Consider the following 13,176-nt stretch of genomic DNA (forward strand, 5'->3'; position numbering starts at 1 on the left):
TCAATCAGCAGCTGGAGACACCTGTTGATTACTGCTCCTGGTCTGGAACCTGGCCAACAAATGCATACTAACCTTATTTGCCAAAAGTGAGCACCATGCATAAAATCAAGAGTAAAGAAATCCTATTCTGGCATTAGTATGTATGCTAGTTTTTGATATTTGACTTCTCTATCCATTCAAAACTGTGATATAATGTTCCTACTCGCATTCTAGAACTTACATGTTTCCTCTTATGTAATCTAAATTGTGATATTCAGGACTTAAGTTAGCTATACCTTTCTGATTCTGTCAGACTATAGTGAACACCTAAATGTCACATTCTATCTTCCTGTTTGCATTGTGTTCCAGTGAATCACAGAAGCCTGAATGCTGAACTTACTACCTTCCTTTGTTTTTCATTCATTCGTTCAGCTGTTAAAAAACATTCATGAAGTGTCCTCTACATAACTCACATCACAATTAATGTGACAAATGCAATAACGATAAGATAGTCATTGTCTTATATCTCTTAGAGCCATTTTCTATAATAGATAAACTCCTGCTCATTTTTCCTTGTCTGTAGAAATTTGATTTCTGTCAGATTTCCTATACTGAACTCTATTGGCACTCTGTTCATTTCCTTACCAAGGATCAATAAAGTATCATGGACCAAAGAGTTTTATAAGAACTGAATAATTAAATTGGAATAAGATAGTCCACACTTTTCATTGTGCTATAAGAAACAGATTGTCCATATATATATATATATATATATACTGCAGAGGAAATCTAAAAAATCAAAATTATATCATTCATTAGAGTTTCTAATAAAGCAGAGACTGAATATCTTAACTAGCATATTGGAAGTTTAGAGGCAATCTATTTCCTTTTTTCTCTAGGAAAATATATTTATTGGAATTTTTGAAGGTGAAAATATGAGGCAGACATATATTTTAAATGCCTATAATGTACAAGCACGAGAAACAAAAAAGATGTAGACCAAGAGATCTTAATATTTTTTTTTCTTTCTTAAGAACTCTATGTGCACAATCTTCTTTAGAATTCAGTGAAATTGAGTGCGGTTTTTCCAAGTTTTCCTTTTCAAGTATGAAGAAACAGAGGTGTAAAGCAGTTCAGTAACATGGATGATATGAACTATGTGATTCAGTCGAAGTGGTGAATATATTTTGTTACCAAGGAAAAAAAATGAAATGTAGGAAACAAAGAGCATGAATTCAATTTAATTATTGTAGTAACAGAAAAAATTCTCCTTCTATAAGCTTCTTTAAAAAACGAATCATTTTTTACTTATCATTTATACCAAAATCCTGCTAAGTGTTCTGTTAACTTTATATAGTAAATATTTTAGGCTTTGTGAACCATGTGGTTTCTGTCACAACTACTCAACTCTGATGGTGTAGCTGAAAAGCAGCCACAGATAAGAAGTGTACTAATGGGAATGTTTGTGTTCTATAAAATTTTATGTATAAAAATAAGTGATAGGCTGGATTTGGCCCATGGGCCATAGATTGCTTATCTCTGCTTTGGAGCTAGATCAAATATTATGTGAATTTAAAATTTGATAGACAGAAATTTTTCTTTCGAAATATTGTGTCGGTTGGCCCACCAGATAATATGATTTGCAGAATCTTCTCATTTTAAGTATTAACTGACAAGTGGTGAAACGATTATAACCGGCGATATTCATCTAGTTTCATCTGTGAAAAACAGAAGCCTCAGTTAAAGGTTAGATTTTAATGATTTTTAGAAAGACACAATTCCAAGGCAGTGAGAATGAAGAAAAACTAAGTGAGGCAGGGAGGGGTAAGAAGCAAACACAGGACGATATGTTACCACCATAAAGAAAATATATTTCTTTATATATTTATATATCACAAGAAAACGCTGGAGAGGGTATACAGAAGAAATTTTTGTTTCAGTGCATTTCTTTAGAGGAAGTAATAAAAAAGGAATTTATTAATCAATCTTCCTGTGTATTGTATCCCATTGCTCAAAGTTTGTTCCATATGATTTTAGTTTTTCTGAATTTCTGAATTGCATCAGGATCTTAGGTAGCTCTGGGGAAGCCAGATCCTACCTTATGTTGTCTTGCACTTCATCTGAGCCCAGAGGGTCCAAGTATTAGCCTTTGAATACTTAAAATGAGAAGATTCTGCAAATCATGTTGTCTGGTGGGCCAACTGATGCAATATTTTGAAAGAAAAATTTCTGTCTATCAAATTTTAAATTCACATAATATTTGATCTAGCTTAAGCAGAGATAGGTAGGTCACAGAATTAACATAGAGTTAAGAGAAAGTAAGCATCCAAAAGTGAGAACATTAGTTTGGTTGAGATTCTTTTAAGTATACGTAAAATGTGTCTGATATAGTTCACTCCTTGCATCATTCAGACATAATTGTTTATAATGCCCTTCCATTATGCCTAATTTCTGTGTCACATTTTTTTAAAGAATAGTAAGTCCCCAACAGGAAATCTAATTGACTGTAAGATTCTCTTTAAGATGGTAGCTAATTGTGATCTCCTCAAGAACTAAAAATGAAAAGATTCAACAATTTATAATTCTTGTTTCTAAAGCTCCTACTGAGGCATTAGTTGATTTTTATCATTCCTCCTGGATCACCCTTCCTGGACTTCCCAAACTCTTGCAAAAGTACTGAAACTTGTCTGAGAAGTTTGCCTAAAGAAATCTAGAACTTCATCTCTTAAAAGCCTGGATCTTTATCATGTTATTGCTGGATTGTTACTGATGAAATGCCCATAGACAGATTTCAAGGAGTTATGGAAAAAGTGATGCTGAGTAAATCTTTCAGATCCTAAATGTAAATCTCCTCAATTGATTAGGTAGTATCAATTATACTACCTCAGCCTCAAAGTGATCTGATCGTAGTTACAACTTCGATTTCAGTGAAATGCTTTTTACGTTCCCTTGGCAGAGTGTTGCCCTTAAGAACCAGACACAGAGCCCAATATTGTGAGGACAGCATTCCATAAGTGTACTGTTTGGTGAGATATATATCATTTATATTTTCATCCCTATTTTCTAGATTCATGTGAATACACTATCTCATATATTGGTCACTATTTCAATGTATATGCTGTAACTATGCTGATGCCTCAGCAGAGTTTTTAGTAATCCATATAATAGTTCTCTTAAACTGATTCTAGGTTATTGCACATGGTACAGCCATTGAATTCCGTGGTCATAAGCACATTACACTAACTTTTTTTTCCCCTCATATAATGAGCCTCTTAGTCTGAAATAAGATTATCACATCTTGTTTATAGATAAGGTATTGTGTGCAATCTCAATTGTTATGGCTTAGAGAGGCACTGTGTGTGTCCAGAAAATCAAATTCAGATCTAGACTAATTATCCATTTAGGATATTCCCAAATACTTCAGACTTCCCCAAACTTTCCCTAATAATTGGCCATGCATCTTCATGTTTGTTCACTCATTCTCTGTTATATACTTAATTATTAGAACATTGAAGACACTTATTATTTATTTATGAGCTGACTAATGAACTGGATATAATCTGTCAATGGACCAGAGTACTGGTTTGTGGAATGCCAAAATAATCAATATTTCTACAGACTACTTAATGAACTAAAATAGAATTAAAAGGCTGATGTGAGACTGTTAAGATACATTGTTGTCCATGTCATGTAAACATGAACTGCTTTTGATTCTCCCAGCTTATAGATATAAATAAGAAAAGATCCACTAGTTAGTTGCTTTATATCAAATACCAGAATCTCCGTTGTTCTTCTCCAGTAAAGGCATTATTATGAGTCTGAGTCCTTTAAAAAGCAAAAAAGAGGATAGAATTAAACATGAAAAGATTTTTATAACATAACTGTAGGAATAATTGAAGGAAAAGTCAAAAGGCTAGGGATGCTATCAGATTGTGATGTAAGTTAACTTTCTAGGTTTTGATGAATGATCAGGGACTTAGAAGGAACATGATTGGATAATTGGTGGCATGTGATGTTCACCAAAGGGTGATCTCAGCAGAGAAGGAATGCATTATCAAGTGGATAGAATGAAACATTCTATAGATACCAGTCAGCCTCTTTCCTTAACTACTAGAGTCTTTGCCCCCTAGCTTACAAAAAAAAAAAAAAAAAAAAAAGAAAGAAAGAAAAAAGAAAAAAAAAAGTGAACATGATGGCATAGGCTCAGCAACATGTACTTTTACTCACTAAGGTTGACCTTATTATAAGCACAGCTGAATGTATAATCTGACAGCAGCAGAGATCAACACTGAGAACCCAATATGGCACCACTCCCTGAGGTGATTAGTCACCTCTCTGATGGCAGATCGATTACAATGGACCCCTTCCATCATGGACATTGCGATGTTTTGTTCTTACTAGAATAGACACTTACTTTACTTTGAATGTGGATTTATGTATACCTATAGCTATTATCTGTGTATAGCTAAATTTATCTATGGATATCTATAGGCATATCTATCATGATAGAGATAGTGATAGCAATAAATATAGATATATCTTCTATCGGTTCTGTTTCTCTGGAGAATGCTGACTAATACACATTTTGATAAAGAATGAAGATTAGGTGAAGGCATCCTAGACCATTCTACAATCAAAGCAAGATTTAGCAAGATCATTGAGGCATCCTCAAGCCAAAGTTGGCCATCAGAAGAATGTTGTTTCTTTCAGAAATGAACCAGCCTTTGTATTTCTGCCATGTTTAATTATTGGATGAGAGCACTCCTTTAGAAGCATGGGCTCAGTGAAAATGTGGTGAAATATTTTAGAGCTCAGGGGCTGGGGCCCTTGTTCAATTAAGCTTTCTATATTTGGAGATCTTTGAGGTGCATTCTCACAACTGCCACAATACTGCATGTGACACAGCATCTATTATTTGAGTTATCACCTAGTTTTATTAAGGCAATCCATCATTATTCCCGATGATTTAGCTGGTTTGTGCAAGAACTAAGCAGGTGAACTGTTTGTGGATTTGTTATGAATAACCAACATAGTATTGTTCAATTCTTCTGATTCCCCATCTTGATGTGTCGTATGGAGGATAAATAAAAGGGTTTCTTCTTGGATCTTCCTTTCATAATGTGGGTAATCCACAATTCATGGACTTATATAAATGATCTGCCTTATTATATCTATCCTAAGCATATATTTGGTAATGGTAGAAGTAACTATATATGTGTGTCTACAGATGAATTAGATCCACCTAGTTTCTTATATTCTGAAACTTCATAACTCTTTCACATGAAAAAGCAGAATTCCATGCAGCCTCCCCAATCTTCAGAACAGGCATAGCCTGAGAAAATAGCCACTACTGACCTGCTCAAAGTTATAAGTGTTTCTCTCAATGGGGCATTCTTTATTGACTTGGTAAAGACAATATATTCTGGCCCCCCTGGGATCATAGCCTGGTGGTCAGTTCTCAAGTTTAAGTCAGTTCTCAGGTCTCAGTTGAATATTAATTTCATTCTAATATTCCTTCTTTTATGAAACTTCAAAAATATGCCAGGAATTTCTGACATCTCTACTTGATTTCCTTTAGATCATTGTCGATTTTAGATTTTAAGGAGTTATCCTCTTAAAACTAGCTACAGATGGCCTTGTTAAATTAAAGAAGATGCTCCTATGTTAATGAAAATTTTTGAAGATCTGTCCTGACATTTCATTTCACATTCTTCTGCCCTCAAGATCTACTACTACAGTTTTTCTGGTTCCTGTCAATACATATTAGTGTAATCCTGAAATTTCTAGGCTTTTTTTTTTTTTTTAATTTGGGATTGTACTTGCTTTTTAGGTCAAAGCTGTTATTTGACATGAGTTATCAGTCTAGAGACAATCAGGGGTGAGAATGGAGCAAATATTGAGAAGAAAAAACATCTTGCAAAGATGAGGTTAATACACCATCTACAAGCAAAGGGAGACTATTCTTTTGTCAGGGGTAGAGGGCAATTAGTTTTGAGGGATAACCATAAATTATAGATACAGATCTTGCTCTTAAGGTGTTTGAAGTCTTATAGTTATATTACATAATTAAGAAATGCTTTTGTTTCTTAGCATGTTCTCATATATCGATTTATTTATTTGTATAACAACCTCGTGCCTTAGGTATAGGTTGTTACTGTCATAAAAACAGAAACACAAAGGAAATTAAGTCTTTGATGTCAGAACTCGTCTCCATATTCCCTCATCTACATAGGTACCAAAAAAGCTTCCTTGTGGGATTCAGAGAATCAAATGCTCACATCATCGGAGAACTAGGTGTATTATTGACAGAGATCTTAGGTCAGTATTTGTATTGCATTAGAAATAGAAGGCCCTTAGAAATCACTCAGTTGAACTTAACATTCAGTGCAGTAATTTCTTTCATAACAACCTTGAGGAGCAATCATTCAGCTTCTTTTAGCAAAATTCCCATAATGGAGAACTTATTCTCTATTAATGTATGCTTTCCTTGATTTATCTATGTAATTGCCAGCCAACTGTCATCTAGCAATATATAAACCTTTTTCAAAAAAAATATGATGTGACAGGGCTATTCTTGGAGTTTGATGTAATATATGATGTCAACAAATGTTATTTTTTCCTACTGTTAGTATATATATTTGAGGATGCCATTTACATTTGGTTATAAACATAATTCTCAGGACATAATCAGCAATCAAGCTAAATATTAAAGTGATTTTGAATTTTAAAATGTGATGTACTAGATTTAACTTTGATTTTCATGTTTTGTTATTTTCTGAAACATTACACTTTAAAAATGTTACATAAAATACTTCATAATTAGATCTAAGGAAATGTTAAAAAACAGGATTACCAATAGAATGTAAAAAGTTCAGTTATTGTCTAAAATTTCAGAAATCATTAGAGTTTACACCACACCTGCATTAAAGGTGTTAACATATGTGATAACGAATACAAGAAAAGACAAAATTAAATGAAATACATAGTTAATAGTCTTACAGAGAAAATTGAATAACTTATATGTAATGTGCAAATTGGATAATAAAAATTAGCTTATATTTTGGATGCCAAGATGGATAGAAATTCTTAAAATATATATGCTAGGATGTGTTTTAATACATATATATGCATGCATGTTTCAAAACTTAAGAACATACCTGAAAAAATTCTTTCATTAATTTATCTAATTTATAGTTATAAACATTATATTCTACTATAGAGCAATATAATTTCTCACATAGGTCAGAATAGATAGATTTTTATTTTCACTTCAACAGAAAATTACTTGGTAAACTTCAAATAAATGATTCAAGTATAATAAAATCGAAAGCTGAGATGGTAGATTTAGACTTCCTATTTTATGGATGTTTCCTGAATAACAATTTTGCAAGTGCTAAGAAAAGTAAAGTAGTATTAAGATTAGATAGAATTATTATAAATGTTATAACACTGTATTTTATAAAGACAAAAAGGAAATATACAAGTAAATTTCCCCAAACTGTATAAAATAAACTAATTAATAACTAAAAAATGAATTATATTATCATTCATTCACTTATTTTGTTGGTTTTCAAGTCAAAAAATATTTAGCGTCTGTTATATGTCAAGGACCTTACTAGACACTGAATATGGGAACATTTTGGTGGATATGAAAGATTAGAATCTCTATACTTATATAGCTTGGGGACTTGGGATAGATTGGCATTAAACTACAAGAAAAATATGTTTAAATCCTCTAATAGTCATTGTAATGAGTACTATGTCTTAGTTTGGGCTACTATAACAAAATTTCATAGATTAAGTGGCCTAAAACAAAATTGTTTGTTTGTTTGTTTGTTTATTTCTCATAGTTCTAGAGTCTAAGAAGTACAAAATCAAGGTGCAGGTAGATTCAGTGTCTGGTGAGAACAGCCTAATTCCTGGTTTGTAGATAGCTATCCACTTGCTGTGTGCTCACATGACAGGGAGAGAGAGAGAGAGACTGAGAGAGAGAGACTGAGAGAGAGAGACTGAGAGAGAGAGACTGAGAGAGAGAGAGAGATCGGAAATCAGAGAGAAGCGAGAGGAGGGGAGGGCAAAGGATGGGAGGAGGGGAGGGACGGGCACCAGAGAGCAGAGAGCATGCTCTGGTCTCTTCTTCTTCTTATAAAGGTACTAATCCCATCATGAGGTCTCCATTCTCATGATTTTATGTAAAGCTAACTATCTCCAAAAGGCCCAATTCTAAATACCATCACGTGGGGATTATGACTTCAATATACGAGTTTTAGTAGAACACAGACATTGTGTATAGCATACACTATAAAAGAATGTTTGATGGAATGGATACTGTAAGTTTAGCCAATCAAATGAGTCACTTTCTTCCAAACTAAGGAGACTTAATTCCATAGTTAGCTTTATACAAAAAGTTATCTTTCTTAATATGGATACTTTATGTGAACTTTCAGATACGTTTGACTATATAAATAAATCTAAGAAATATGATAGAATTTTTAAAGAAATCTGGTTATTGGATTTTGCCACATACTATTTCACACACACAAAAAATCACTAACTTTTTATTTTAAAAAGCTGAGGTATCAAAATATTTTCATAGTTTTTGTCATTTAAAGGCAGTCATTCTATATCGTATTTTTTATATCTATTAAATGACAGCCTCATTCTTTGTCATATACTACATCAGAATTAACTTTGACAAGAGACTCACATCTCCATATGCATGACCAAATCATATTTTTTTCTCTTAATTGCAGAAAATATATCCCTGTATTCTTCAGTTTAGGGTGATAAAGTAATAACAATTTGGTATCACTTTTGCAAACAGAATATTGGAGCATGTGAATCTTAGTCAGCATTAATCATAATTTTATGTTTGTCCCCAAATTTCTGATCCTAAGTATGGTATCTTATATCCTTGATCTTTATCTCTCCAATTATAAAGAAGTAGAATCAAAATATGTAGAAAATAACAAAAGATTGAAATACACTTATTATGTCTGGGAATATTTTGATGTGGAATCAAGCGCTGAAATCAGAATGCCATTTATCTTATGAAATTATCATTCTACAAAATTGATGATCCATGTTAATAAAAAGGGGATAGAAGCATTTGCAAACAAAGGAATTAGATTTGCTTGGAAATACTATGAGTAGATTAGACATTATAATAACTCTATGATGAGTTTATCCTTCTTCTTGTCTATTCCATATGATATATATATACACACCTTAAGGTGTTCATTGCATCCTAAAGAGAATTATTCTTTCTAACCCATGACTTTTTAACTTAGCAATATGCATAGCCATCACAAAAATACATTATATTTAAATGTCTATATCCATCAATTTTGCGAAAAGTGTATTGGATTTCTCCCCTTTCGTTCATTATAAATTATTCATGTGTCTTAATTGATAAAAAAATAAATAAATAACCCAAAGATAGCAATGTATATCAAGTACAATCCAAATATATGAAGTGCAGCATCAGAAAAATGGCAGAGTGGGAAAACCAAGACCCTCCTTCCCCTCACAAATATTGATTCAGCAACAATTCACAGATAAATTCCTTTTGGGACAATTTCAGAAACTAAATGAGAGTCTCCTGCACACCAGAAAAATGTGAAATTAGATTCTCTGAAACTGGTAGAGAGATTTGAGACATTCTCACCAGTGTCCCTGTCCCTGGTACAGCATCATAAGATCAGGAAGAGTCCACCTAGCTTCCAGCTACATCCATGGAAGTGAAAGTTTTGGTTAATGTGTTCAGTGCCCATATTTTATTCAGGCTCCCAACAGACTGGATGATGCCTACCCACATCTGCTTTACTCCTTGTACTGATTTGAATGCTAATCTCTTCCAGAAATACCTTCACAGTCATAGCCCAAAATGACCAGATATCTGCTTATCCCTTGGCCCAAACTAGTTGATACATAAAATTAACCATCATAAATAGTATTTTTAAAATTATTTTAAAGAAAGCATTATAGTAGCATACAGTGTTAGAACTGAAATGTGCATGAAAGATTGTTAAATCTAAACTCTTTTTTTTTCCCCAGCAAGAGAATTTTATCTGACTAGTAAGTAGGTGCTCCAACTAATAAGTGGCAGGGGTCTGCACCAGAATTAGTTCTACTGTTTTCTCTTGAACTCTTGTTCCTTTACACTATAATGCCTCCAGGAAAATTATTTTTGATGGGGAAAATTTTAAGGAAATAAATGGTGAAAGAAGAATTAGTGACAACGTACATCTTTGTACATTTTTGTTCCTTCATATATGAAATGAAGATAAATAAGTGTGCTAATTTCAAAGGAAGATTAAAAAAATAAAACATGTAAAACTTTTAGCATAGAGCCTGATACAGTTTAAGCCTTCAAAAATGGTAACTCTTATTCTGACATCTTTAAGAAAATGTTTCACTCTATACTGAAATTTCTATTTTCCTAAATCTTTTCCCTTGAAACATAAATTAACATTCGTGCTTCTAGGACATTTTATTACTTCTAATCCTAAATGAGACTTTTGAGAGTTGCTTACATGTCTTAATTCCTCTTTTAATTGTCAAGGTTACATTTCTAGGGACATTAAATTCACCATACTTAGAAGTACTTTAATGTCTATGGGGATTAGACAAAGTGACCTTTGTCTACCTAAAGGCCTAATTGCTTAGAAGTAGACACATTTACATGAGAAATATGTAATTTCATATATAGACTATGTACATCTATAAATAGAAGATTTCCTCTCATTTGTAGACAGGGCACAGATTCAATCTGTCATATCTTATAAAATTTAACTTTTATGTGCCAGAATTGTGCTAGGATTTTTAATATATATATTACCGTATTTAATGTTTTCAGCATCTTAATGCCTTAAACGCACCATCTTTCTTTAATTTTTTCTTTTCTCTTCTCTCTTCGTTCTTTTTTCCCCTTCCTTCCTGTAGTCATTCTATAAATATTTTCAGCCTTAATATATGCTAGGGAACATGATATCTTTGCACCCCAAAAGAGTTTTAGAATATTGAACAAAGATTCCTACGATTAAAATTACCCAGCAATATATTTTCTCATATTTGTAAAAGTATCTAAAAGGCACAATGGATAACTATAGATATTAATGTCTAAGTGTGCCAGGGGACTTTAAGGGGAAATGTCACAGAAATGGTAACCTTAAGGTAACCCGTGTATTAGAGTGGTTTTAAATCCTGTTTATAACATACAAGTTATATGATCTTGCATGAATTATTTGATGTTTCTTATAACAGTATTGCTCATCTTTAGATTGGAAAAAATAATACCTTCTATGAAGACTGAAATAGCAATTAAAAACAATTTCTCTATTCTAGCTTAGGGCACATGGTTTCCACAATATATAGGAAATTATAAGAACAAATATATGCAATAAGCATGCATTAAGAATTTAGCAATTTAATTGGTAATTTTCTCTGGTTTAAGATAGAATTATTTCTATAGCAGTTAGAGGAAAATTTCTCTCTAATATATAAAGATAAACTTTATCATTAGTAAGAAAATAAGCAGGGATTTTATTTTCCTACAGTTCTTTTAAGTAACGTCATGTATAACATATTCTTATTGCAAAAAATAAAAAAATAAGAATAAAATCAGCATAGTCTACTTACTGTTTGTCAATTTTGTTGCCTGACTGCCTGAAAACAGTTGCAATCTTTGTAGGTAAGAAGTTAAAAACATATCTTTAAGGAATTGGTAAGAGTGTTTTGTAAATATAAAAATATTAACTTTAAAATATTTTAAGTACAGTCAAAGAATATTCTGAAGTTCAGCCCCAAAGAAAACAAGAGGCAATGTAAAATATCATGTTCATCATCCAATATTACTTGCACCATATTTCTCAATGGAATAAAGAAACCATTAAGTGAAATAATTGCCTTAAGTACATTATTTTACAATTAAATAACACAAGTTTTTAAATAACATCAACACGCATACACTTACCCACACAAACTTTATTTTGGTCATCTAAATAAATGACAAATGACACACTTCAAGTTTTATCACTGAAAAATTTAGAACATCAGAGGTAAAGGTTTGTGTGAGAAAAAAAAATATATACAAAAGATTGGAAATAAGAATTATATTGGACTTTTCATCCAAAAAAAAAAATAATAAAGGAAATGAAATAATGCCTTTCTTGCAGAAAAAATGATCTTCGATCTAGTACTCTATACTCAAGAAAAAAAAAAACAAAAATGTTAATCTAATGATATTTTCAATGAGATTTTTTAGAATATATCACCCATCCACCCTTGCTGAGAGACCTACTAGAAAATGTTCTCCACCAAAATGAGGGATCATGTTGAGAAATAATAAATATGGTCTAAGAAACAAGGATCCAACAGAGAAGTGGGGCGAAAGGGATAGGCAGCATGATATCGATAAAAAAGTCCAGGACAGCTGAGCTTCCATCTGGAATAAAGTCAGTCCAGACTACAGAGATCCAAGATGGAAGTCTACAGGGGGAAAACCAACAAGCAAATAAAAACAAAAAAGGAATTACTTGCTATATTTCGCCATATTTGCAAGAATTTTATATTACGTTCAAGAGTTTTGAGAAAAAAAAAAAACTTGGACATCATTAAATTAAGATCTGCTTTGTAAAAGATACAAAAAAGATTCTCCTAAGAGAATGAAAATTTAAGCCACAGACTGGGAGAAAATATTTGTACATCATATATATCTAGCAAAAGATTCATATCTAGAAATGTGAAACACTCTCAAAATTCAATAAGAAAACAAACAGCCCTATTAGGAGTAGGTAAAACATTTGAACAAAGAACGAATTTGCAGATACCAAATAAGCACTGAAATGTTTAAGATTATTAGTAATTAAACCATAATGAAATGTGTGTTAGAACAACTGAAATAAAAGAGACTTCCTATAGCAGGTTTTGTAGATAATTTGAAATAACTAGAACCTCACGAACTGCTAATGGAAATGTATAATGATAAAACAACTTTGGAGAACATTTGGCAATTTTTTAAAAAGATAAACATTTAACATCCATTTCACCTTGAGGCATCCAGATATGATCAATAAAAATATATGTTCACAAAAGATTGTAATTTAATGTTTATAGAAGCTTTATTTCTAATAGACAAAACCTGGAAACGCCAATGTTCTTCATCAGGTAAATGGAAAAACAAATTATGGTATATCC

The sequence above is a fragment of the Pteropus medius genome, unplaced genomic scaffold (assembly GCF_902729225.1).
Source record: "Pteropus medius unplaced genomic scaffold, Ma_sr-lr_union100, whole genome shotgun sequence".
Classification (NCBI taxonomy): domain Eukaryota; kingdom Metazoa; phylum Chordata; class Mammalia; order Chiroptera; family Pteropodidae; genus Pteropus; species Pteropus medius.